The sequence below is a fragment of the Panthera uncia genome (genome assembly GCF_023721935.1).
Source record: "Panthera uncia isolate 11264 chromosome C1 unlocalized genomic scaffold, Puncia_PCG_1.0 HiC_scaffold_4, whole genome shotgun sequence".
NCBI lineage: Eukaryota > Metazoa > Chordata > Mammalia > Carnivora > Felidae > Panthera > Panthera uncia.
In genome coordinates this window covers 41,263,126-41,287,370 of record NW_026057585.1, presented here as the reverse complement: position 1 = coordinate 41,287,370, position 24,245 = coordinate 41,263,126, and the positions used below count along the sequence as shown (strand labels likewise).

General features: G+C 34.9%; 1 protein-coding gene and 1 non-coding gene across 2 annotated transcripts in view; one reads left to right on the top strand and one right to left on the bottom strand.

Annotated features, from left to right (window-relative positions):
• The window catches only part of PIGK (phosphatidylinositol glycan anchor biosynthesis class K), a 128,737-nt gene that overhangs the window by 93,332 nt on the left and 11,160 nt on the right, over nucleotides 1-24,245 (bottom strand). The window lies entirely within an intron of this gene.
• Nucleotides 23,228-23,331, top strand: LOC125913792 (U6 spliceosomal RNA). Its single transcript, XR_007455091.1, has one exon. It is a non-coding gene; the product is annotated as a U6 spliceosomal RNA (small nuclear RNA).

Below are 24,245 nucleotides of genomic sequence, written 5' to 3'. Positions count from 1 at the left end.
TAAAAATTTTTCACTGAATTAAATTAAATAAATTACTGTATTGGTAAAAATGTTTTTTAAATGTTCACTTAAAACTGCTATGCTAGGGGCGCCTGGGTGGCTCGGTCGGTTAAGCGTCCGACTTCGGCTCAGGTCATGATCTCACGGTCCATGGGTTCGAGCCCCGCGTCGGACTCTGCTGACAGTTCAGAGCCTGGAGCCTGTTTCAGATTCTGTGTCTCCCTCTCTCTGTGACCCTCCCCCGTTCATGCTCTGTCTCTCTCTGTCTCAAAAATAAATAAACGTTAAAAAAAAATTAAAAAAAAAAAAACTGCTATGTTATAGTCATGCTAGCTAGGATCACCAGGCTTATCTTCAGTAATATCAACATCCCAATGTAGAATAGTAGCTGAAATTAAGACAGCAGGAGATCTGAGAATCACATGGATCTTTGATGCTCTCTTAACTCTAGATTTCTGGTCATAGGTGTTGCTTTTTTCCCCCTGATATAAATTATTCAGTATATTCTATATTATTGCTTCTGCAGCAATCTAATGACAGTTGGACCGAGCCAATTCAACAAATTTTGTTATGTAATAATTAGCTTGATGCCAGAGTAATTTACTTTTAGGCTTTTCTCCCTCTCTCTTCCATGTCTGGAGGAATCTCCAAGTTAATAAATCTCATCACCCATGCACTATGAAACTAATCATAGCAAATGTGCTAGCCACAGGTGCTGGACCATTAGGATTTTCTGAATTACTTTCAACTTGCCAAATGTCAAACAACTGGCATTACTGGACTACAGGATGCCAAGTATTTTATGTTATTAGAAATAAAACTCAAAAACTGCACTGCAGAGATGGGAAATCAACAGTAGCAGACACGTCACATGAAGGTAGAGCCAGCTAGTTATAGGCTTATATATTTAAAGTCACATGTAGTTTAGTATAATATAATAACTAACATTGATTGAGCACTCGGTATACCTCAACCATTGCACTAATAAAACAAGCACATTACAAGCATTATCTCATACATTATTTCCAAGATATGTATTTTCTCATCCCTATTTTACAGGTTATGAACTGAGGTACACAAAAGTTAAGTCACACAGCTAGTAAATAGTGGAGCTCAGATCCCACCCAGTTTGTTTGACATGAACATTTATTTGCTTTTAACAATGCTGCATTACCCTTAAATTACATGAACTAGGATCTGGAAGGATGTAATGATATGTTTTGTTTTATATTGATAATTTAATCATCTCAGGTGATTAAGGTAAATGCATGAACTCATTGCTGTTCAATATTTATAGCACATAACTGATACAAAATAAGGCTCTTGAAATTCTAAACGGAACCATCCAGAGACCTTAGCAAACTTTCAAATTGAAGAATAGCACTAAGGCATGTAATTTCTCCTTTAAATGTAGTAAAGTATAACTAAAAATTTTAAGTGCCCACTTAAATGCAAAAATCAGAGAACAGAACTTCAAAGAGGTACAGAGGCTAACATTCTACACAGTCTCCAATCAATTCCCCAAAGCCGCTAACTCTTTTCTACAGAAAGGCGCTGGGATTACATCCTGCTGCTGGCCCTTCCCTCACCTTTACAGCCACCAAGCCTGACATTTTCAAATCTCTCAACTGTCTGCTCTGGCAGCCTATACTTAAGTCTTCACTGCTTCATCTGTGCTTCCAAACGTTCCCCAATATTAACCACTCTTCCTATAATGGGGGGAGGGGGCAAGCAGCAGAGATGCCTCACCCACTTCTTTCCCCTTTCCTGTTAAAGTTGGTCTTGCATAGGCAAGTTTTTCATCTTTCTTCCAGTTTTCCACTGCTCAACTTCCCACGAACTAGTTTACTGACTTACTCAAGCACACTAGCCTCAAGGCTTAGAATTCAAATGTGTACATTATATTACCCAAATTACAAGGTATTGTGTCTCTTGACCATTATGGATGGCTCACAGAAATAGCCAATATAATGGTGCATTAATGAATGCCACTGATCAAGCATAAACTATTTTTGTCAAAATACATAGGATAAAAAATTTTAAATCTTGATATACCACATATAGTCCATCATAATGGGAATCAATCAGCATGTGCAATCTTTCACATACTCTCATGTTTAACAGAAAAATTACTGTTGTTATTTTTCCAGTAATATCTGTACTGATTTAGTCAGATCTCCCCAACTCAACCATTTTACAAGTATCTTGGAATCTTGCTTAGCATTAGATTTTAGCAGTCTATATGTAAAATGTTTAGAATGCTATAAGCAGTCTCCTAGTACTTGACCACAATGCCAGAATTGCATATTTTGACTGAAAAATACATGCAAACATCTGCAATATGCCCTCTCTGGTACACTTCTATTCTCAAATGACAAGAAAATCAAAAGGTCCTCTTAATTTGGGGCATTAAACAAAAGAGTTTGGATATTATTTTCATCAAGAGGACTTGGATGGAGGCGCCTGGGTGGTTCAGTCGGCTAAGCATCCCACTTTGGCTCAGGTCATGATCTCACAGTTCGTGAGTTCAAGCCCTGCATGGGGCTCTGTCTGTGCTACATACAGCTCAGAGACTGCTTCAGATTCTGTCTCTCCCTCTCTCTCTGCTCCTCCCCTGCTCTCGCTCTTTCTCAAAAATAAAACATTAAAATTTTTTTTTAAAAAAGAGGGCTTGGATGGATATGCTTCTTCTGAGGTATCAATATTATAAATAAAAAACAAAAATCTATTTGGCAAAGGATAAACTATAGAGACCAAACACTGGTGAAGAGTTGTCTACTACCACTTCTGCTCTTCAATTTGATCATAAGAATCAACTAGGACAAAAATTAAAAAAGAAAAATTTTAAGTTGAGACTATCACAGATAAAAAGAGCAACTGGAAGATAATAAATCTCAATCAAATGTAAGTTAACAATTTGGATTTTTTAAAGCAATAAAATGGTGTTCATTGTCATGAATTTGATTTAACCATTCCGTATTACGTGGTACAAGCACTTACTATATTTTAGCCAAATTACCAAATTTAGATTCATATTTAATAAGATTCTAGAAAAATAAGATTGGAAGTTATAGAAAAATGGAAACAGGGTAAAATGACAGAATGAAACACTTTACTTCATTTCTTGAGAGTAAAAGAGAAAACTGAGTTTCTGAATTTAAATCAAATTCTGAAGATACATATTAAACAATATGATAGAACTTCCAAAAACAAATGTGAACACAGAATCTTAGTAGACAAGCAAGTTAAAAATAAAAGTGTAAGGTAGAATTCTGAGTAAGGAACTTTTAAAATTTCTTCCAGTTCTAACACAGAAGTGATGATTACTAGTATGCAAAATGTAGCCACAATATACCAGAGGAAATGAGGTAGAGACAGGATGTGGCAACTGTATTTGTTGCATTTACCTTGTGACAGGCACCGGTCTTCAGTCCTTTCAGATGCCTCATTCTCACTAAGTCACAATACTGTGAAGACTAGTATTGTCTGCATTCTAAAGATAAGGAAATTCAGTGAGGCCAAAACACTTCCCAAAGCTACATGGCTGGTAAGTACAGGAGCTGAAATTTTACTTCAAAGTCCACACATTTTCCATCCATTACTACATTCTTTGGCACAATGGAATACACTGGCTTTTACTCATTCACAAGGAATGAGCAGAGCCAAACAACAATAACAACAACAACAATGAGGAGGACGAGGACGAACCTTTAGTAATTTCTATACTCGCATCAACGAAGATTAAAGGGATACCACTTTTCCTCATAAGAACTGCATCTTAGCATTTCCATTTGCTGTGGTTCAATGAAATGTATGCTTTTAAACTTCATTACAAACATTCTAAAATTTTATATAAACAAATCATTTAATTACAGAGCTATAGGTTTTGTCTGTTTACATCTTTAACAAAACTGGAAAATCTTTTTTTTTTTTAATCTCAAATCATTTTTTTAAAATTACAATAAAAATCTGACTAAAAACACCTGGGGAATGGAATGTTCTCATTTCAACTCTTTTCAAAACTCAATACCAGTCTAGTGCCCTTATCTGCACTTGCCCTGCTCTACCCTGCAAATGAGCACCACAGACCCCCTGCCCTGAGGCTACAGTCATTGCCACTTTGGTACCCACTGTATGATTAAGCCACAATCTTCAATCAGTAAGCATATTCTTTTCCATCATCACACATTTATGATGTTTGTTCCAAGCACGGCATGACTTTTATGAGGGCAAGAGAACTGTAGAAATTCATTAGTAGTCCAAGAAGCCACATAAGAGCAGTTACTCTGGCCACAGAAGTGTTGAATTGGGATCTACAAAGCATCTTCCAGTTCTGACTTAGATGGGGTAAGCCTCGGTGCACTTCCTTTCCTTTGCTCAATATGACTAGACTGAAGATTTCCTGCTTCTTGTTAGGAGGTTCATTTCATTTTCCATTACTCCCAACTTTATACTTATAGCACTGAGAATTTCAAGTGGAGGATGTTGAAGTTTCTGTACATCACTTCTGTATTCAATTTTTAAAATTAGCTCATAACTCTAATGAATATTTTTAAACTAAGTTAACATGGCTCAAATGAACGGCTCAACTCTTATGGAGGTCACACATACAAGAACATGATATTTCTTATTATACATAATGCAACCAATAAGACCTTAAACAAAGTTTCTTGAGAAACTTAAGTATGGCATTACTACAATAGTAAGAGTATGTGAAGCAATGTATGACACTGCTCTTATGGAAAAGGAAGGCATCCATGTTCTTGAGTGACCTTTTGATGAAGGGTGCCATCCAACCACATTAATGATAACTGGTTAAGTCTTACAAAACACAAGTTTTGTGAAGAACCTGGTTGTTGTACTCCTATTCACTGTGTTGCAGGCTATGGAAGAGCTCAAATGCTTGTGTGCTTGGAGATAAAGATGTAGTATAGATCATAAGATAAAAGCAGTACGGAGCTTTTATCAAGCAACTTTTGTATTTAGAGAAGTATCACTATAAAATGTGTCTGTGCTGCAAAGACATCAGTAGCCAATAAAACTGGAGTGCCTGATGCTACTGTCTTGGAAGTGGAACTTCAGACAGGACCTAATTTGTTGTGCATATCACCCAAGAAGTTGGCGCGGTGAATAAGTCTAATGAAGCTTTTATAGGAATACTGAAAAGTAGTTTTACCAGGTTACATGCTTCATAGAACCTCTATGTTTGGATTACAACCAACCTATCTAGATACTCAGGAAAAGATCCTTGCTGTTCAACAGTTAAAATGTGCTTATCATTTGTACCAGCTGACCTTTTCTAAAATAATGCAATACTCAGTTGTAAGTCTTCTTTAAACCTACTCCCATGCCAGAATCTTATCAATACGTAAGAAATATAGACAGATTAGGGACCAAAATATCCAATACAACACTTGTATATTTTTAGTATCATATAGCACTAAAATCTAGGAACTCTGAACATGCTAAATTTTATGTGATTCATTCCTTCAGTCATTTCAAACATTGGAATCAAAGGTGACATGGTTATTTGTTTTCTCACTTTATGTTTACATCGTACACATTCAGATAAGTATATACCAGTTTTGTGAAACCATTAATTTTTGTTATTTTACCAAGTTGTACAGTGATTATTTAATGTCTGTTTATAGATCTCATTTTGTTCTGTTATGGAAAACCTCTATCTTGAAAATCTACATTGCACAGAAGCATATCTTTAATGTCTCCAGGCAAAAAAAGTTTTATAGTTAATTTAATGTTACACTTTTGGGTGCAACTTTATGGGAAAACCTAAAAAAGATACAGGAAAAGGCTATTCAATATTTCTAGTATAATACTGTCTTTGTCTTATACAGAATATGCAGAATATGTTCTTTAATTTAGTAAATACTTTTTTTTTTTTTCAACGTTTTTTATTTATTTTTGGGACAGAGAGAGACAGAGCATGAACGGGGGAGGGGCAGAGAGAGAGACGGAGACACAGAATCGGAAACAGGCTCCAGGCTCCGAGCCATCAGCCCAGAGCCCGACGCGGGGCTCGAATTCACGGACCGCCAGATCGTGACCTGGCTGAAGTCGGACGCTTAACCGACTGCGCCACCCAGGCGCCCCAGTAAATACTTTTTAAAGGCAGAGATGTTTTATTATTGTAGCTACAATTCTTAATCATAAAATTATCATTATTTTTTTCCAAATCTACTGGATGCTGTTTACCAGTTATATTTTTGTTTGAAGTATGCCTTTTTCCCTTCTTTTCCCAACCTCCCTTGCAAAAAATAAATAAATAAATAAATAAAAAAGAAGTGGGTTTCTGCTAGTGAACTGAGCAGACATTTGATTTTTATATGCCTTTAGAGCTGTGTAACTCAGTATTTAGATGCTTGATAATTTACCACATAATTGATCAAACAGCTATGTGTATTAATGTCAGTTCAACCATATATTTATACTGTCTTGTAATGTGTAGTTATAGTTTCATGGGAGAAATAATTTGCCAGTGTTCACCAGCTTGTTAAAACCTAGTGTGAGAGCTAAACATCTAAATAAATAATGAAATGAAAAAAAAAAAGACATTTAAACTACTTTTCTGAATAAGAACAATCTACTAAACAAAAATCTTTATTTGCATATGAAGGCTAACATTTGAATATCTATTTTATTAAATACAGCAACATAAACAGAATTCAATAAAATGCAGGAAATTAAGTTAGATTTTATTTGCCCAGAATAAAATCTAAAATATATTGTTAGAACAAACTCTCTAATAAGGTCTTATTTGATTGTCCTTTGCTTATTGTGTGGTGGAGAAAAACTGACATTTCAGGTAAATTAAGTTCTGATTAATATGGGTTTTACTTTCTGAAATAACATATCTGAATTTCAAGATTGGAAGCCTTGGGCATGGATATTATGCTAAATAAAAGTTAATGGGTGGGCATAAGGATTTAATGTCAGGATACCTTTTGCTGAATTGAGTAACCTCCCACTTACGCTCAGATCAAATTCTTGGAAACCATTAACATAAAACTCTGTGAAATATATCTTTTCTCCAAAGAAATCCAATTATGCTCACAAATGTTAGTTTCACTTAGCCTTTTAGCAACCCTGAAAGAGATATGACATGACAGAGAATTACATTGTTTTTTATCAATTCTCCAATCCTCAGAACTGTCTTAGAAATACTATTACCATCACTTTCCATGGTGACATGTCAAGTTTTGACTTATTTTGAGGTCACTCCCACTGCCACCACCCAAACACTTATGTTTTATCTTAGAGACTATAGTTTACTCTGCTGCCCTTTACTCTTCCCTGTATCCCCACTTCAGTTTACATTATACAAATTGGCAAGTGTATTCTAACCACCATAGGCTCTCAACACATACTTACTGGTTGGAAAAGGGAAAGAGGGAAGGAGAAAAGAAGGGAAGAAGTCAATAAAATTAGTGTGTATTCTGCCCCACCCCTCACCAGTTGTCTTCCTTATTTCTCAGACCAGCCTAGCACCCATCCTAAGTCACATGACCTCAAATGCATCAGGCTTTTTATTGGTTCCCCCCAATTTTTCAACCTACTTTAGAAAGAATCAGTGTAATAAATGGAAGAGTCAATGCAGATACCTAAGAACCCCCAAATTAATTTTATTCCCTCTCTTCCCATTTTTACTTTTCCTTTCTTTGGGCATCTTCCCCTAACCTACATAAATTCTGTCGGTCTCAAAATCAAAACTCTGTCTCAGTTCTAGATCCCCTCAGTCTATGCTTTCTATTTCATTCTCAATCAACATCCTCCAGCTACTTTTTCTACTTCTTTGCTTCCCATTACTTCTTCAAACTATTATAATCATAATTCAACTCATCTGATTTCTAAGAAATTGAGTGTATCTCTTCTATGACATTTCTGTATTTAACACTGTGGGCTATTCCCTTGTCACACTCCTCTTGGGTTGCATGATTCCTTATCTTGGAATACTGATTCCAAACACTCCTGTCTGTCACACCCACTAGGTATCTTCTTGATAGGATCCAGTAGACATTTAAACTCACAAGATGACCCCATTTGGCATCAAATTCAGTTAGAAGGACACAAAACAGGAAACCATGTTTGTCAGTAAAATAGTAGGCTTAAATGACAGCTCCAAAAGATATCCATGTCCTAATCCCCAGAACATGTGGTGTGAATATGTTACCTTTAAAGACAAAAGGGACTTTGTAGATTTGATTAAATTAAGGATTTTGAGATGGGGAGAGTATTCTGAATTTATCTGTAATCACTAGGGTCCTTTTAAGAGAGAGAGGCAAGAGCATCAGAGTCAGAGAAGATAAGGTGACAGCAGAAAAAAGGAGGAAGAAGGAAATATGACAACAGGAGAGGAGTCACTGAAGATGTTATGCTGATGACTTTCAAAATAGAGGATAGGGCCATGAGCCAAGGAAAACTCTACAAGTTGGAAAAAAAACAAGGAAACAGATTTTCCCCTAGAGCTTTGAGAGGGAACACAGATCTGATGATGCATTTTGGACTTCTGATATCTAGAACCAGTATATATTATTTTAAGCTATTAAATTGGTGGCAATTTGTTATAGCAACAAGACATAAAAGTATTAGACACTCCTCTTCCACAGAGGTACCCTCACAATCTACACAGCAATATATGCAACTGATGAGGACTTTCTATTTCAAGTCTAAGACGCTGTAGCTGACAGCATGGCATATAAATATATATATATGATCCTCCCAAGCTATTCTTTTCGGTGCTTCAGATGACAACTCAAGGATAAAAGAATGAGACTTATATGGGTGGGCAGAATATCCACTTTGGCTTAGAAGCCTCATGCCCAACTAAAATCAACATCTTATGCAAGAACTCCATAACCATAGTTTTCAGGGTCCCTCCAAGGAACAAACACAATTACAGGAATCTTCACACTCAGGGAAGCCCAAAGATATGGCTTTTCCTCAAGTACTTATGATTTATTTATACTGGTCTATTTGTGGTTTTCTAATTAGTAAGGGAACAGTTTTACCACAAGTAATGCTGTCTACCTTTATGAGATATCTAAAAGTACAGTGTTACAAAGTGAACAAAGTCATTTTTTTTTAATAGTAGAAAATGGCTTTGTTAATCCTTTATCCATCCCCTAATATGTACTCTAGTTAGGCTCCCTTAATTGTAAGGAATCACTAAAGCTAGTTCAAAGAGGAAAGATGAGTATTAGCATGGCACACAATTTGATGAAAATTCAAGAATAAAGCCTTACAGAGAGAGACCAGAACTTGAAAGCAGTTCGATATATCAACAATAAAAATTTGTGAAACTTTATGAAAGCCAGTGTTTTGTCAGCTCTTCTACAACCATCTGCTTTTCTCCTTTTCCTACTAATAAGCATATTATTCCTGTCTGGTCTGTACAGGCAGCTCATGACTCAAAATGGCCCCACTTACAAACTTACACCTTTTATGACCTTTCTTATGGTAATTAAGAGTGTCACAGTAAAACTAGTATTTAGGATCATTAAATTAATTCCAAGTCAGCTGATGCTAAGCCAATTCAATAATCAGAAAATATGAGAGGCTGATTCATAAATGATGCAAGGGAAAAGGGAACTGGGAATTACTCCTAACCAGATTGATGAACCAACAAGTCACCCCATGTACGTATTCTTTCCCCATCTTACAGACAAGAGCACTAAGGCTGAGAGAGATTAAATAGTTCATCCAAAATAAAAAAACTAGCAGTGACTTTTTCAGGCCCCTTCCAAGTTTACTGAAGGCTTGATGATACAGTAGGAAATAAAACATGTAAATACAAATCTCAGGCACAGCAAGAAATTGCCTAATGTGACAGTAGGTAGAACTTTTGAATGACAACATGGCCCTTCCACTAGTAACTGTTCTGGATTCCTCTGACCTGGCTAGTTTCTCACTCATTGCAGGCTGCACCAGTTGGTGCCAAATTCAGGATCACCATGGTAACAAACAAGTAGAGGAGAGCTGTAGCCACTTACAGCTTACTCATATCCTTATTTCATATATACTTTGCATTGCTTCTTTGTTGGTTTGGTAGCAATCTGAAGCAAAAGCAATATAAGTCATCAATCATTCTTGCCCACTTCTTAAGTTAGATTAGACTTTGTGGTCTGGTCTGACTCTACAGCTTGCACTTTTTCCCTTTTTTCTCACCATGCTAGGCATTACACCTCCAGGACTACTAGTTTTATAACTAGAAGTCTTTACCTTTTGACCACTTTTATCCATTTTGCCCACCCACTCCCCCTTGCCTCTGACAACCACCAGTCTGATCCTTGTGTATGTGAGTTCAACTTTTTTTAGATTCCACATATAAGTGAGATCATACATTGTTTGTTTTCCTCTGACTTATTTTACTTAGCATAATACCCTCAAAGGTCCATCCATGTTGTCAAAAATGGCAGTATTTCCTTCTTTTTTTTTTAATATTTCATTGTGTATATATACCACATCTTCTTTATCCATGCATCCATCCATCCATCCATCCATCCATCCATCCATTCCTCCATTGACACTTAGTTGTTTCCACATCTCAGTAGTGTAAATAATAGTGTAATGAACATGGGGGTGCAGATACCTTTTCAAGTTAGTGTTTTCATTTCCTTTGGATAAGTACCAAGAAATGTAATTGCAGGATCCTATGTTAGTTCTACTTTTAACTTTTTGAGGAAGCTACTTATTGTTTTCCATAGTGGGTGTACCAATTTACATTCCTACCAACAGTGCATAAGAGTTCTCTTTTCTCCATATCCTCACTACCACTTGCTATTTCTTGTCTTTTTGATAATAGTCATTCTAACAGGTGGGAGGTGATATTGTGGTTTTGATTTGCACTTCTCTGATGATTAGTAATACTGAGACCTTTTCATATACCTATTTCCCATCAGTATGTTTTCTTTGGAAAATATTCAGATCCTCTCCCCATTTTTTAATTGGATTTTTTTTTTTTTGTTATTGAGTTACATGGGTTCTTTATATATTTTGGATATTAACCCCTTATCAGATATATGACTTGCAGATATCTTCTCCCATTTGGTAGGTTGTGTTTTCATGTTGCTGATGGTTTCCTTTGATGAAGAGTAGCTTTTAGTTTGATATAGTCCTACTTGCTGATTTTTGCTTCTGTTGCCTTTGCTTTTGGTATCAAATTTAAAAAAACATCAGCAAGACTGATGTCAAAGAGTTTACTGCACACATTTTCTTCTAAAAGTTTTATCGTTTCAGGTCTTACATTCAAGTCTTTAATTCATTTTGAGTTGATGATTGTGAATAATGTAAGTTAATGGATCCAGTTTCATTCTTTTGCATATGGCTGCTCAGTGTTCCTAACATAATGTATTGAAGAGAATGTCCTTTCACTAATGAAGTGAAATATGTTCTTCACTTCTTTGTTGCAAATTAATTGACCACATATGTATAGATTTCTTTCTGGGCTGTTTTGTTCCGCTGGATTGTGTTTATTCTCATACCAATACCACAATGTTTTTGAGTACTATAGCTTTGCACTATACTTTAAATCAGGAAGTATGATGCCTCTACCTTTTTCTTCTTTTTCAAAATTGCTTTGTCTACTTGAAAATTTTAGGATTGTTTTTTCTTACGTGAAAAATGTCATTGGAATCTTGATAGGGATTGCACTGAATCTGTAGATTGCTTTGGGTAGTGTGGTCATTTTAACAATATTAATTCTTCCAATCCATGAGCACAGAATATCTTGCCATTTATTTGTGTTTCTCAATTTATTTCAATAATGTCTTACAGTTTTCAATGTACAGGTCTTTTACCTCTGTGACTAAATTAATCCCTAGGTACTTTACTATTTTTTAATGCAATTATAAATGGGATTTTCTTAATTTCTCTGACAGTTACTAGTGTGCAGAAATGCAGCAGATTTTTGTACACTGATTTTATATCCTGTACCTTTACTGAATTTGTTTATTAACTCTAACAGTGTTTTGGTAGAGTCTTTAGGATTTTCTATATATAATGTTATGTCATCTGCAAATAGAGACAGTTCTACTAACAGCTTATACTCTTAAATACTGTGCTAATTGTCTTCCATTTAAGAGTGATTTCCTTATATTGACACAATCTTTGGAAGCACCTGAATTTTAAATTGGTTTATAACTGATTTTAAAACAAGTATTCAACAAGACTATTTAACAAGGCCATCACAAATACCCAGGAAATCAAGTTATTGCACATTCTGACATAATTACTAGATATTAAACACCAATAGGTTCACCTGATTGGAGGTACAAAAATGAAAATAATTTTTTTTAAGTTTTATTTATTTTGGGGGGGGAGGAAGGGAGGGAGAGAGACGAAGAGAGAGAGAGAATACCAAGCAGGCTCTGTGCTGTCGGTGCAGAGCCCAATGCGGACTCGATCCCACAAACTGTGAAATCATAACCTGAGCCGAAATCAAGAGTTGGATGCTTAACTGACTGAGCCACCCAGGTACCCCTAAAAATAATTTTGTGTTATCTTCAAATTGAAATAGATGAACAGCTCTAGAGAAACCATATTACAGGAAAAAGCTCTGAAGATCAGTTACTGTAATTTTGTTAAGGTTATTATTGTTTACAATAATAAATTAAGTATATTATCATGTAAAATTCAGCTTCATAGGTCATATCAACATTTATCTTTATTTTTAATTAATTGCTTTCACTTATCCTTTTTCTTTAATATTTCACTTATTTATATTGATGAATTTGACAACATAGTATAATATAATCACTATACTAGAATTCAAGCATTATGTCTGCTACTACACAGCTGTTGACCTTAAACATCACATTACCTCTCAAGAACACATTTTTTTCATGGACAAAATAAAGGAATTATTAATTATTAAATTAATATTAATAAATAAATTATTATTTTATATTAAATTATATTATATTAAATAAATAATTTATTTAATAAATAAATTATTAAAGACAAAATTAATTATTTTGGTCTTTAAAGACAATTTTTATCCCCAAAATTTCAAATATGAAAGATCTTGAAGATGTAAAAAAAGTTTTATGGTAAAAAGATTTGAAAGAAAGAAAACTGTCACTGTTCGTAGATTCATGGGTACTAAAAAAAGAACATTTATAGTCAAATTATTAAAATTAATACAGTTCAATAAGTTGCTGGAACAATATACTAAAGCCAACTGCATGTGCAACAGAAAAAATGTATTTCTTAAATAGTACCATTTACAGTATCAACAACAAAAAAATAAGACAACTAAAAACTACCAAAAATGTTTATGGAGAAAAATTAAAAATTACAAAACTTAGTTGAAAGCTGTTAAACATATAATTATATGCAAATATACCTTATGCAAAAATTAAGATTTAATGCTATAAAGAAGCCCATTCTAAATTAATCTAAAATTCACTGCAATGCAAATCAAAATCCCAACAGAGTTTTAAGAACTTGGCAAGCTGATTCTAAACTTAATATGGAAGAAACAAGACCCAAGAATAGCCAAGATGATTCTAAAAAAGAACAAAGTCAAGGAAATCAAGTTACCAGATAAGAAGTTAGTGTCTGTAACAAAAACATTGTGGTATTGATTTAGGAATAAACATCTCTTGCTTCTTTGACATCCCAAACCTTCCTATCTATTTACAAATCGATAAAGAAATATCCCCTTTGTTCTATAAAATCCTTCGCAGTCTTCTTAGTCTTTCAAATGGTTTCTGATTATTATTTAAACATTAAGAGCATGATAGCAGGAGCCAAAATGCCCTTTTACCCTTGTCACTATTCTCCTTCTCCTTGTCACTATTCTCCACATTTCAACTTCTTAACTATTCTAAATGTTTCCCTATTCAAGATATTATACACTTTACCAGGAACATCATGTGGAGTGGCAGACAGATCAGCTGCCAACATGAGAATAAAATGACAGGTTGTTAAGAATATTTAAGTATCTACAGTCAAACACTATTATTTATATTTTTACAGAGTATACAAGAAAAAACTGTTGGGAAGTGACAGGAGACAAGAAGCAGAACAACCAAAGGCATGAGTTAATATTACTTTGACAAAAATTACGATAAAATACTGCAAATTATTTACAAAGCACATTTACTATAGTTCCAGTCCTTTTGTTCATAAAAAATTAGGCAAAATCATAAAATAAAAATAGTAACAGAATAAAATTTTAAATATGTATTTAGAAAATTGTATACATTAATTGTAAATTTTTTTTTAAAGCATTCAAGTGACGTCCCTATATAGAGTACTCTACAACATTCTACACAATGACACAAAGGAAAGAAAGATATATGGGTAGGAAAAAAGGGTACAGAGGACATTAAAGTGTTTTAGGTGGGATTAAAACAAATAGAGAAATGAGAGTGATTAAATATTATGTAGTAGATGTTGTAATGAATCTACAAATGAACACAGTAAATTGGAATTAACAAAGCAGTAAAGACTGAAGGCTGGTTAAAAATTTTGGATTTTTCAGAAAGGCAACAGAGAGTCACTGCAGGTTTTTGATCGTGGGAGTGAAAACATGAAAGCAGTGTCTGAGAAAGAATCCTAACAGCTGTGTGTAGGATGATTTGGAGGAAGAAAGAGACTAGAGACAGGGAATAAACAGCTACAAAGCTGTTGAAGTACAGAAACATGTATTATAACTACAAAGCATGATGATGTACAGAAGCATGAAGTACGTGATGCATCAAATAATGAAGATGAAGACAACATAAAAACTATGGAAAATATGTAAATGAGGAAATAGAAGAGGCATTCCTTACATTTAATAAATTAACTATTTTCAGAATACCTCAGTACTACATTCAACATGTAGATATAGATTTTTTAATTTAATAAGGTATTAAATGATCAGTGTGCATAATAATACCAACTTCTATTGGATTGGCATAAGAATAAAATTAGATGTTATCAAAAGAATTCCTTAACTGTAAATGTCACATAAATACTAACTGCTGCAATTTTTTAGGGAGGTGACAGTTGTAATATAATGGAAATGTTCCAACTATAAAGTCAAAAGATCTGAATTCAAATTCTTGTCCTATTATTTAATGCTAACTTTAGTGGACCCTAATCAAGTCATTTAACCATTCTGAGTAACTATTTTTATTTTTTTCTTTTCTTTTTTATTCAAGTATAATTAACATACAGTGTCATATTAGTTTCAGTTATACAATATGGTGATTCAACAATTCTATACATTACTCAATGCTCATCATGATTGTGCTCTGGAATCTCCTTCACCTATTTCACCCATCGCCTCACCCACCTCCCTCTCGCAAACCACCAGTTTGCTCTCTGGTTTTTTGTTGGTCTCTTTTTTTCTTTGTTCATTTATTTGTGTCTTAAATTCCACATATGAGTGAAATCATATGGCATTTGGCTTTCTCTGACTTATTTCACTTAGCATTATACACTTGAAATACTTCCACGTTCCTGCAAACAGCAAGATTTCATTCTTTTTGATGGCTGAGTAATAGCTCTGTGTGTATGTGCGTGTGCATGTTCACGTGTGTATATACACCACTTCTTTATCCATTCATCTATGGATGGACACACGGGCTGCTGTTATATCTTGACTACTGTAAACAATGCTGCAATAAACATAAGAGTGCAGATATCTTTTCAAATTAGTATTTTTGTTTTCTTTGGGTAAAAACCCAGTAGTGCAATTACTAGATCATTTGGCAACTCTATTTTTAATTTTTCAAGGAACTTCCATACTGTGTTCCACAGTGACACCAGCTCCCATTCCCACCAACAATGCATAAAGCTTTTCACCACATCCTTACCAACACTTGTTACTTCTCATGTTTTTGATTTTAGCCACGCTTACAGCTGTGAAGTGATATCTCATTGTTTTGATTTGCATTTCCTTGATGGTTAGAGAAGTTGAGTGTCCTTTCATGTGTCTGTTGGCCTTCTGTATGTCTTTTTGGAAAAAAGTCTGTTCATGTCGTCTGCCCATTTTTACATTGGATTATTTGTAATTTGGGGTTTTTTTGGTGTTGAGTTATATGTTTTTTATATATTTTGGATATTAACTCCTTATCAGCTACATCATTTACAAATATCTTCTCCAGTTAATAGGTTGCCTTTTGTTTTGTTGATGGTTTCCATCACTGTGCAAAAGCTTTTTATTTTGGTGTAGTCCCAACAGTTTAATTTCACTTTTGTTCCCCTTGCCAAAGGAAGCATAAATTAGAAAAATGTCCCTATATTTGATGTCAAAGAGATTACTGCCTATGTTTTCTTCCAGGAATTTTATGGTTTCAGGTCTCACATCTAGATCTCTAACTGATTTTGAGTTTACTTTTGTGTATGGTGTAAGAAAGTAGTCAATTTTACTCTTTTGCATAGAGCTGTCCAGTCTTCCCAGCACCATTTGTTGAAGAGATAGTCTTTTTCCCATTGCATATTCTTGCCTCTTTTGTTGTAAATTAATTGACCACATAACTGTGGGTTTATTTCTGAGATTTCTATTCTGTTCCATTGATCTGTGTCTATTTTTGTGTCAGTTCCATACTGTTTTGATTACTACAGCTGTGTAGTATATCTCAAAACCGGGAATTGTAGTATTTTTGGTTTTGTTCTTTTTCAAGATTGCTTTGGCTAATCGGAATCTTTTGTTGTTCCACATAAATTTTAGGATTATTTTATTATTTCTTTGAAAAATGTTGTTGGCATTTTGATAGAGACTGCATTATCTGTGGATTGCTTTGGACATTTTAACAATATTAGTTCTCCCAATCCATGAGCATGGCATATCTTCTCATTTGTTTGTATCACCTTCAATTTCTTTCATCAACATTTTATAATTTTCAGAGTACAAGTCTTTCACATTCTTGGTTAAGTTTATTCCTAGGTATTTTGTTCTTTTTGTTTGATGCAATTATAAATGCAATTATTTTCTTAATTTCTCTTTCTGCCACTTCCTTATTAGTGTATAGAACTACAAGATTTCTGTATATTGATATTGTATCCTGAAATTTTATTACATTCATTTATCAGTGCTAATTTTGTATATAGTATCATATCATCTGCAAATAGTGAAAGTTTTAATTCTTCTTACCAACTTGGATGGCTTTTATTTCTTTTTCTTGTCTGACTACTGTGGCTAGGTTTTCCAGTACTATATTTAATAAAAGTGGTGAAGGTGGACATTCTTGTCATGTCCCTAATCTTAGAGGAGAAGCTCTGTTTTTCACCACTGAGTACAATGTTAGCCATTGGTTTTCCATACATGGTCTTCATTATGTCCAAGCATGTTCCATCTAAACCTACTCTGTTGAGGATTTTTATCATGAATGGATGTTGTACTTTGTCAAATGCTTTTTCTGCATCTACTGAGATCATATGGTTTTTATCCTTTTTCTTGTCAATGTGATATATCACGTTGATTTGCAAATACTGAACTAGCCTTGCATCCTTGGAATAAATCCCATCTGATTATGGTGAATGATTTTTTTTAATGCATTTTTGGATTCAATTGGCTAATATTTTGTTGAGGAGTTCTACATCTATGTTTATCGTAGATAGCGGACTATAGTGTATTTTTGTTGTAGTGTCTTTATCTGGTTTTGGTATCAAGGTAATGCTGGCCTCACAGATTGAATTTGGAAGCTTTCCTTTCTCTTCTAATTTTTGGAATAATTTGAAAAGAATAGGTATTAACTTTTCTACATATTTTTTAAGGATTTTATTTTTAAGTAATCTCTACAACCAACATGGAGCTTGAACCCACAACCTTGAGATCAAGAGTTGCACACTGCACCTGAGCCAGCCAGATACCCCTTACCTCTTCTTTAAACATTTGATAGAATTCACTTGTGAAGCCATCTGGGCTTGGACTTTTGTTTGTTGAGAAATTTTTAATTACTGATTTGATTTTGATTGCTAGTAATCTGTTTCTTCAATATTTCTATTCCTTTCTGATTCAGTTCTGGAAGGTTACATATGTCTAAGAATTTATCCATTACTTCCAGGTTGTCCAATTTGTTAGCATATAATTTTTCATAATATTCTAATACTTTGCATTTCTGTGGTGTTGGTTGATTTTGTGTGTGTGTGTGTGTGTGTGTGTGTGTGTGTGTGTTAAGTAATCTTTACACCCAACACAGGGCTTGAACTCACAATCCTCAGATCAAGAGTCACATTCTCTACCAACTGAGCCGGCCAGGCACCCCTGTGGTGTTGGTTGTTATTTCCCCTCTCTCATTTCTGATTTTGAGTCTTTTTTTTTTATTATTATTATGAGTCTGGCTAATCAATTTTGTTGATCTCTTCAGCTCCTGGTTTCATTGATCTGTTCTATTTTGTTTTGTTTTTAGTCTCTGTTTCACTTATTTCTGCTCTCATCTTTATTATTTTCTTCCTTCTACTGGTTCTAGATTCTTTAGGTGCAATGTTAGGTTGTTTGAGATTTTTCTTGCTTGTTGATGTAGGCCTATGTTACTATAAACTTCCCTCTTAGAATAGCTTTTGCTGCATCCCAAAGATTTTGGACCACTGTGTTTTCATTTTCATTTGTCTCCATGTATTTTTTTATTTCCTCTTTGATTTCTTGGTTGACCATTTAATCCATATACCTTAAAAGTAATTACTGACATTGCCATTTTGTTACTTGTTTTATGGTTGTTTTTGTACTTCTTCTCTGTTCCTTTCTTTTCTTGCTCTCTTCTCTTGTGGTTTGATGGCTTTCTTTAGTGATATGCTTGAATTCTTTTCTCTTTATTTTTTGCATATGTATTATAGGTTTTTGGTTTGTGGTTACCATTGGTTTTTATATAACATCCTATGCAGATAGAGGTCTAAATTAAGTTGACAGTTGCTTAAGTTTGAACCCTTTCTAAAAAGCACTAAATTTTTACTCTCCCTCCTGTCATCATATATATATGAGGTCATACTTTACATCCTTTTATTTTGTGAATCCCTTGACTGATTTTTATAGCTATAATTGATTTCACTGCTTTTGTGCTTCAACCTCTGTACTTGTTTTATAAGTGATTAATCCACTACTTTTATTATGTTGGAATTTACCCATAATATTTTTCCTTTCCTAATTTTTTTTACTGAGTAACTATTTTTAATATGTAACGCGAGCAAAAAACAATCTCTCATAAAGGCCTCAAGGAATAATGAAATAAGTCATTATAAAACTCCCAATGTAGTATCTGAATTATTGTGTACGTGAATATGTGTTGCAGTGAGTATGGAGGAGGCCAGAAATATGGGTACATTTTGTCTGACCTTACTGAGAGAAAGCCACAAGGATTTTCAAAGAGCCATAATAACCGTGCCCTTCTCCATATTATGTTAATGAGTAACTGTACAAGAAAATCTCTGAAATAACTTATTAATGATCCATCTTTCAAAATGCCCTCTGATGTACAAGATCTAATCCACAGCAGTTTAAAAAGCAACAGTCAAAAGTCATATAACCAATGACTTTAAAACCCACAATAATAGGCAATTCATGATTTTTTTTCTATCTTAGGTTACAGATACATTACCAAAATTCACATTTCTTTTTTTTTTAATTTTTTACTGTTTATTTATTTTTCAGAGAGACAGAGTGTGAGCAGGGAGAGGCAGAGAGAGAGGGAGACACAGAATCTGAAGCAGACTCCAGGCTTGAGCTGTCAGCACAGAGCCCGATGTAGGGTTCAAACCCACGAGGTGTGAGATCATGACCTGAGCCGAAGTCAGATGCTTAACCGACTGAGCCACCCAGTCGGCACCCTACCAAAATTTACATTTCTACTTTTACCATTTTTTATTTTAAAAAGGAGTAAAACAGGACAAGGGACCGCCAAAACAGCACATCCCAAGGGAATTTAAATAGTGGTAAGGCAGGGAATAAGTAAAGTTGAAGTTAATTTGTCTTAAGTAAGACCCTTACAGACTTCTATCTGATAGAAAGAAATGAATTTGAAGTTGCCTGGTGAGATCACCCCACCAATGGATCCCTAAAGTAGGAATTAGGGAATAGTTTATAAAATTGACTACAGAGTACTTTTAGCTCAATGCAGTGTAGGAAACAAGACATAAAGGGAATATGAGGGGCACCTGGCTGGCTTAGTCGGTAGAGCATGCAATTCTTGATCTTGGGGTTGTCAGTTCAAGCCCTAAACTGGGTGTAGACATTACTTAAAAAAATAAAATTAAAAAATAAAGGGAATATAAATAAGCAGTTTCATACACATTTCCTTTCTAGCCTAGACCAACCAGGTTTCACTTAGCTAGTAGTCTTTAGCACACTTTTCATTTATTCATTCATTCATTCATTCACTCAGTTCTGTACAATACACTAAAGAAGGCATTCTGAGGAATACAAACAGTATGAGAACCAGCACTGAAGAAATAAGATCAATACATACAAAAAACTGGCATGACAAAAGTATGAATAAAATACTATTTATGAAAAAAGGACCAAGAAAGCTCTAGGGAGTGTATAAATTGAATTTGGGCATAGGAAAACTAGAAAGAGGAAGAAAAGAACTATAGGTGGAATGACCAGTGTAAGGCAGTGACAGAAGCCAATACAGGAACTTACATGAAGGAAGTGACTGGGCATAAGGGATGGAAATTAAATTATGAGAATGTCAGATTTGGAACCAGATTGCAAAAGCCTTAAGTACCAGCATAGGGGACTTGAATTTTATTTTGCATAAACTAAGAGTTTCTGAATAAGGGGAGATGAAGAAAAAGGTTTAAATCAGGAATAATTAATAATTAATTATTCCTAATTAAATTAGGAATCTCACATAATGATGAAAATATAGAGTAAAGGGAAAAAATGGAGTCAGAAAAGCTGCTGGATTTATTTATACACATAGTTTATCAGACAGGGACCATTTCAAAAACTCATACCCACCGAATTAGTAGAGCTAAATCATATTTTAAGAAAAATTGGGGCGCCTGGGTGGCGCAGTCGGTTAAGCGTCCGACTTCAGCCAGGTCACGATCTCGCGGTCCGTGAGTTCGAGCCCCGCGTCAGGCTCTGGGCTGATGGCTCGGAGCCTGGAGCCTGTTTCCGATTCTGTGTCTCCCTCTCTCTCTGCCCCTCCCCCGTTCATGCTCTGTCTCTCTCTGTCCCAAAAATAAATAAAAAACGTTGAAAAAAAAAAAAAAAAGAAAAAGAAAAATTATTTACACATGTAACTCTACATAAAGTTAATCTTACGCACTCAGCCAAAACGGGGGGGGGGGGGGGGGGCAGACCTCCCCCACCCTAATACTCCATGCATTTAGTCTCCAAGTAAACATGAGATGGGAGATACGACTCTACATCGTCTCTGTCAGTCTCAATCTCCATATGCCTCTTACAGCATGAGCATCATAATTCTACGATTTTTTTAATGTTTATTTTTGAGAGAGAGAGAGAATGACAGAGACAGAGAGAGACAGAGTGTGAGCAGGGGAGGGGCAGAGAGAGAGGGAGACACAGAATGTGAAGCAAGCTCCAGGCTCTGAGCTGTCAGCAAAGTCAAACACGGGGCTCAAGCTCACGAACTGTGAGATCATAACCTGAACTGAAGTCGGACCCTTAACTGACTGAGCTGCCCTGGCACCCCATGATTCTACTATTAAGGAGATGTATACTTTCACATAACATATACCCTAATCCTAAGTAAACCATTTTATCAAGTGCTCCACTAAAGAAAAGGAAAACAGTTATCTGCACTAGCACTGGAAGGAAAACTGGCTGTTAGACTTGATGGAATACTATATTGTACTTTATGTGCTATTTCAGAAACTTTCGAGAATAATTTGGCTCAATTTTGTTTCACATGCTGAATTTAGGATCTAACCTCTGCATAATGCCTTTTCCCTCCCTCATCTTAAGCATATTAAGCATAGTAGAGGTAGCAAAACAGAGATTTAGTCCAAAACAATTATTTGAGGGCAGAAAATTTCCCGAAAAAGTGAAATGTTTAAGGAAGTTAAAACCAGGCAAATAAAAACAAAATTTCTGCGGGCAGGTAAGGTTACAGAAAGCATGGACAAAGAACAAAACACCTGTCCTCCATGCTATGAACTTCGCTATGAAAATGATAATAACATGTCTTTTTATTTGCCCCCAAAACCATTAAAATCCCTTACCCTACGTCAATACTTTAAAATATTATTATAAAATTCCTACAACCTATTTATTAAAATTTCTTTTGTAACAGACTAATATTTGCTAAAAACTAAACTAACTACAATTTAGGAAACAGAAGTGTTTTTATTTTTGAAGTACAAACTTGCATGTACTTTGCCTGACTGATAAAATGTTTCCAAGTCACTTGTTTACTTATTCAATACCTACTGAGAACCTACTATGTGTCAGACACTGTGCTAGACCCTAGAAGTACAAAATGAAATAAAATATAATCCGTAGTCCTTTCAAGGAGTTATAATCTAATGAGGGAGTCATACTATAACTGGTATAATCATGTTAGGATAAAAGTATACACAGGATACCACAGAAGCAAAGAAGGGGGTCAGGAAATGCGTTTTTAAAGAAGTATGAATGTGAATTTGGAAGGTCAGGTATAAATTAAATCTGTGCTTCCTAAACTTGATTGTGCATCTGAACCACATCTAGAGCTGATATCTAGGCCTCACTTAAGACTTAGGGAAGTAGAATCACCAGGGGTGGAGCCAAGAAACCTATATTTTTAACCACAAGAGATTCAGAATCACAGCCAGGTTTTGGTAGTAGTGAGCCAGAAGTACTGACAACCATTCGAGGCACAGAGAATGGCTCGGTATGGCCAGAATGTGTGAAGTACAGACAGAAGATCAGAAAGAAATCAGAACAAGAGTAGTGACATCACTAATGTTATGTTTCAAACAGGACCTATGGAATTGATGTGAACTTCCAAAATAAAACGCAATCACCCGTGTCATGTATTTCAGCAAATGACTTGTGACATGAAAATTTCTTACTGAAGAACATGGGAAAACTAAATACAAATACCCTGCATTTCAAGACAAAGGTAAAATACTGCTTTGAAAAAAAAATGAAAAAAAACAAAAACAAAACAGAGCTCTACTCATAGTATTTATTAAATGTAATGACCACTCATTTTTCTCAGCATGCATACCTGGAAAATGAACAGAAGTCATGATAATATTTTCTTAACTGAAAAATGTTACATACTGTATAAAAATAAATTCAAACTGTAGTTTGAAATTCAAGCTTTAAGTGCTTGCTTCAGCAGCACATAGACTAAAATTGGAATGATACAGAGATTAGCACGGCCCCTGTGCAAGGATGACACACAAATGAAATTCAAGCTTTAAAACTAAAAACTCTTCTTAATGATTTTAAGTTTCTAAACTGTTATAATAATTTGTTACTTTCTAAAGAATTTACTTAGAAATATCTTTTTTTTTTTTAGTCTATTTATTTATTTTGAGAGAGAGAAAGCAGGGGAGGGGTGAAAGAGAGAGAGAGAGAGAGAGAGAGAGAGAGAGAGAATCCCAAGCAGGCTCTGCTGACAGCATGAAGCCCAACATGGGGCTCAATCCCACCACCTGTAAGATCATAACCTGAGCCAAAATCAAGAGTCAGATGCTTAACTGAGCGAGACACCCAAGCACCACAGAAATATCTTCATATTTAATTCCAGGTAGGAGTAAAGTAAGATAAGTCATTAATAAGAGGAATATTCCCCGTAACTAAGAATATTCATCATAAATAGGCTAAAAGCCAAATTGAATATTGTATATTAATCTGTTTATAAAATAATAAATGGTTTAAGTCCTCAATTCATTCCCCCAAAAAGACATCATAAACAGAGGTAGATATGTAATCATGTGAAACAGGAACAAGATTTTAAATTAAAAAAAATTTTTTAACATTTATTCATTTTTGAGAGACAGAATGCAAGTAGGGGAGGGGCAGAGAGAGAGGGAGGCACAGAATCAGAAGCAGGCTCCAGGCTCTGAGCTGTCAACAGAGAGCACAACACAGGGCTCAAACTCACGAACTGCAAGATCATGACCTGAGCTGAAGTCGGAACCTTAACCGACTGAGCCACGCAGGCACCCCGTGAAACAGGAACAAGCCTTTAAAGAACATCCTTCAGAAACCCAGGCACAAACCTACCAATTATAGTATATAAAACACATCTTACAGTTATATTCTATTTTTTAAAAGTCCTTCTAAATCTCACTTGGACCATTTAAACATATCATAATAACCTAGAGACCAGACAAAG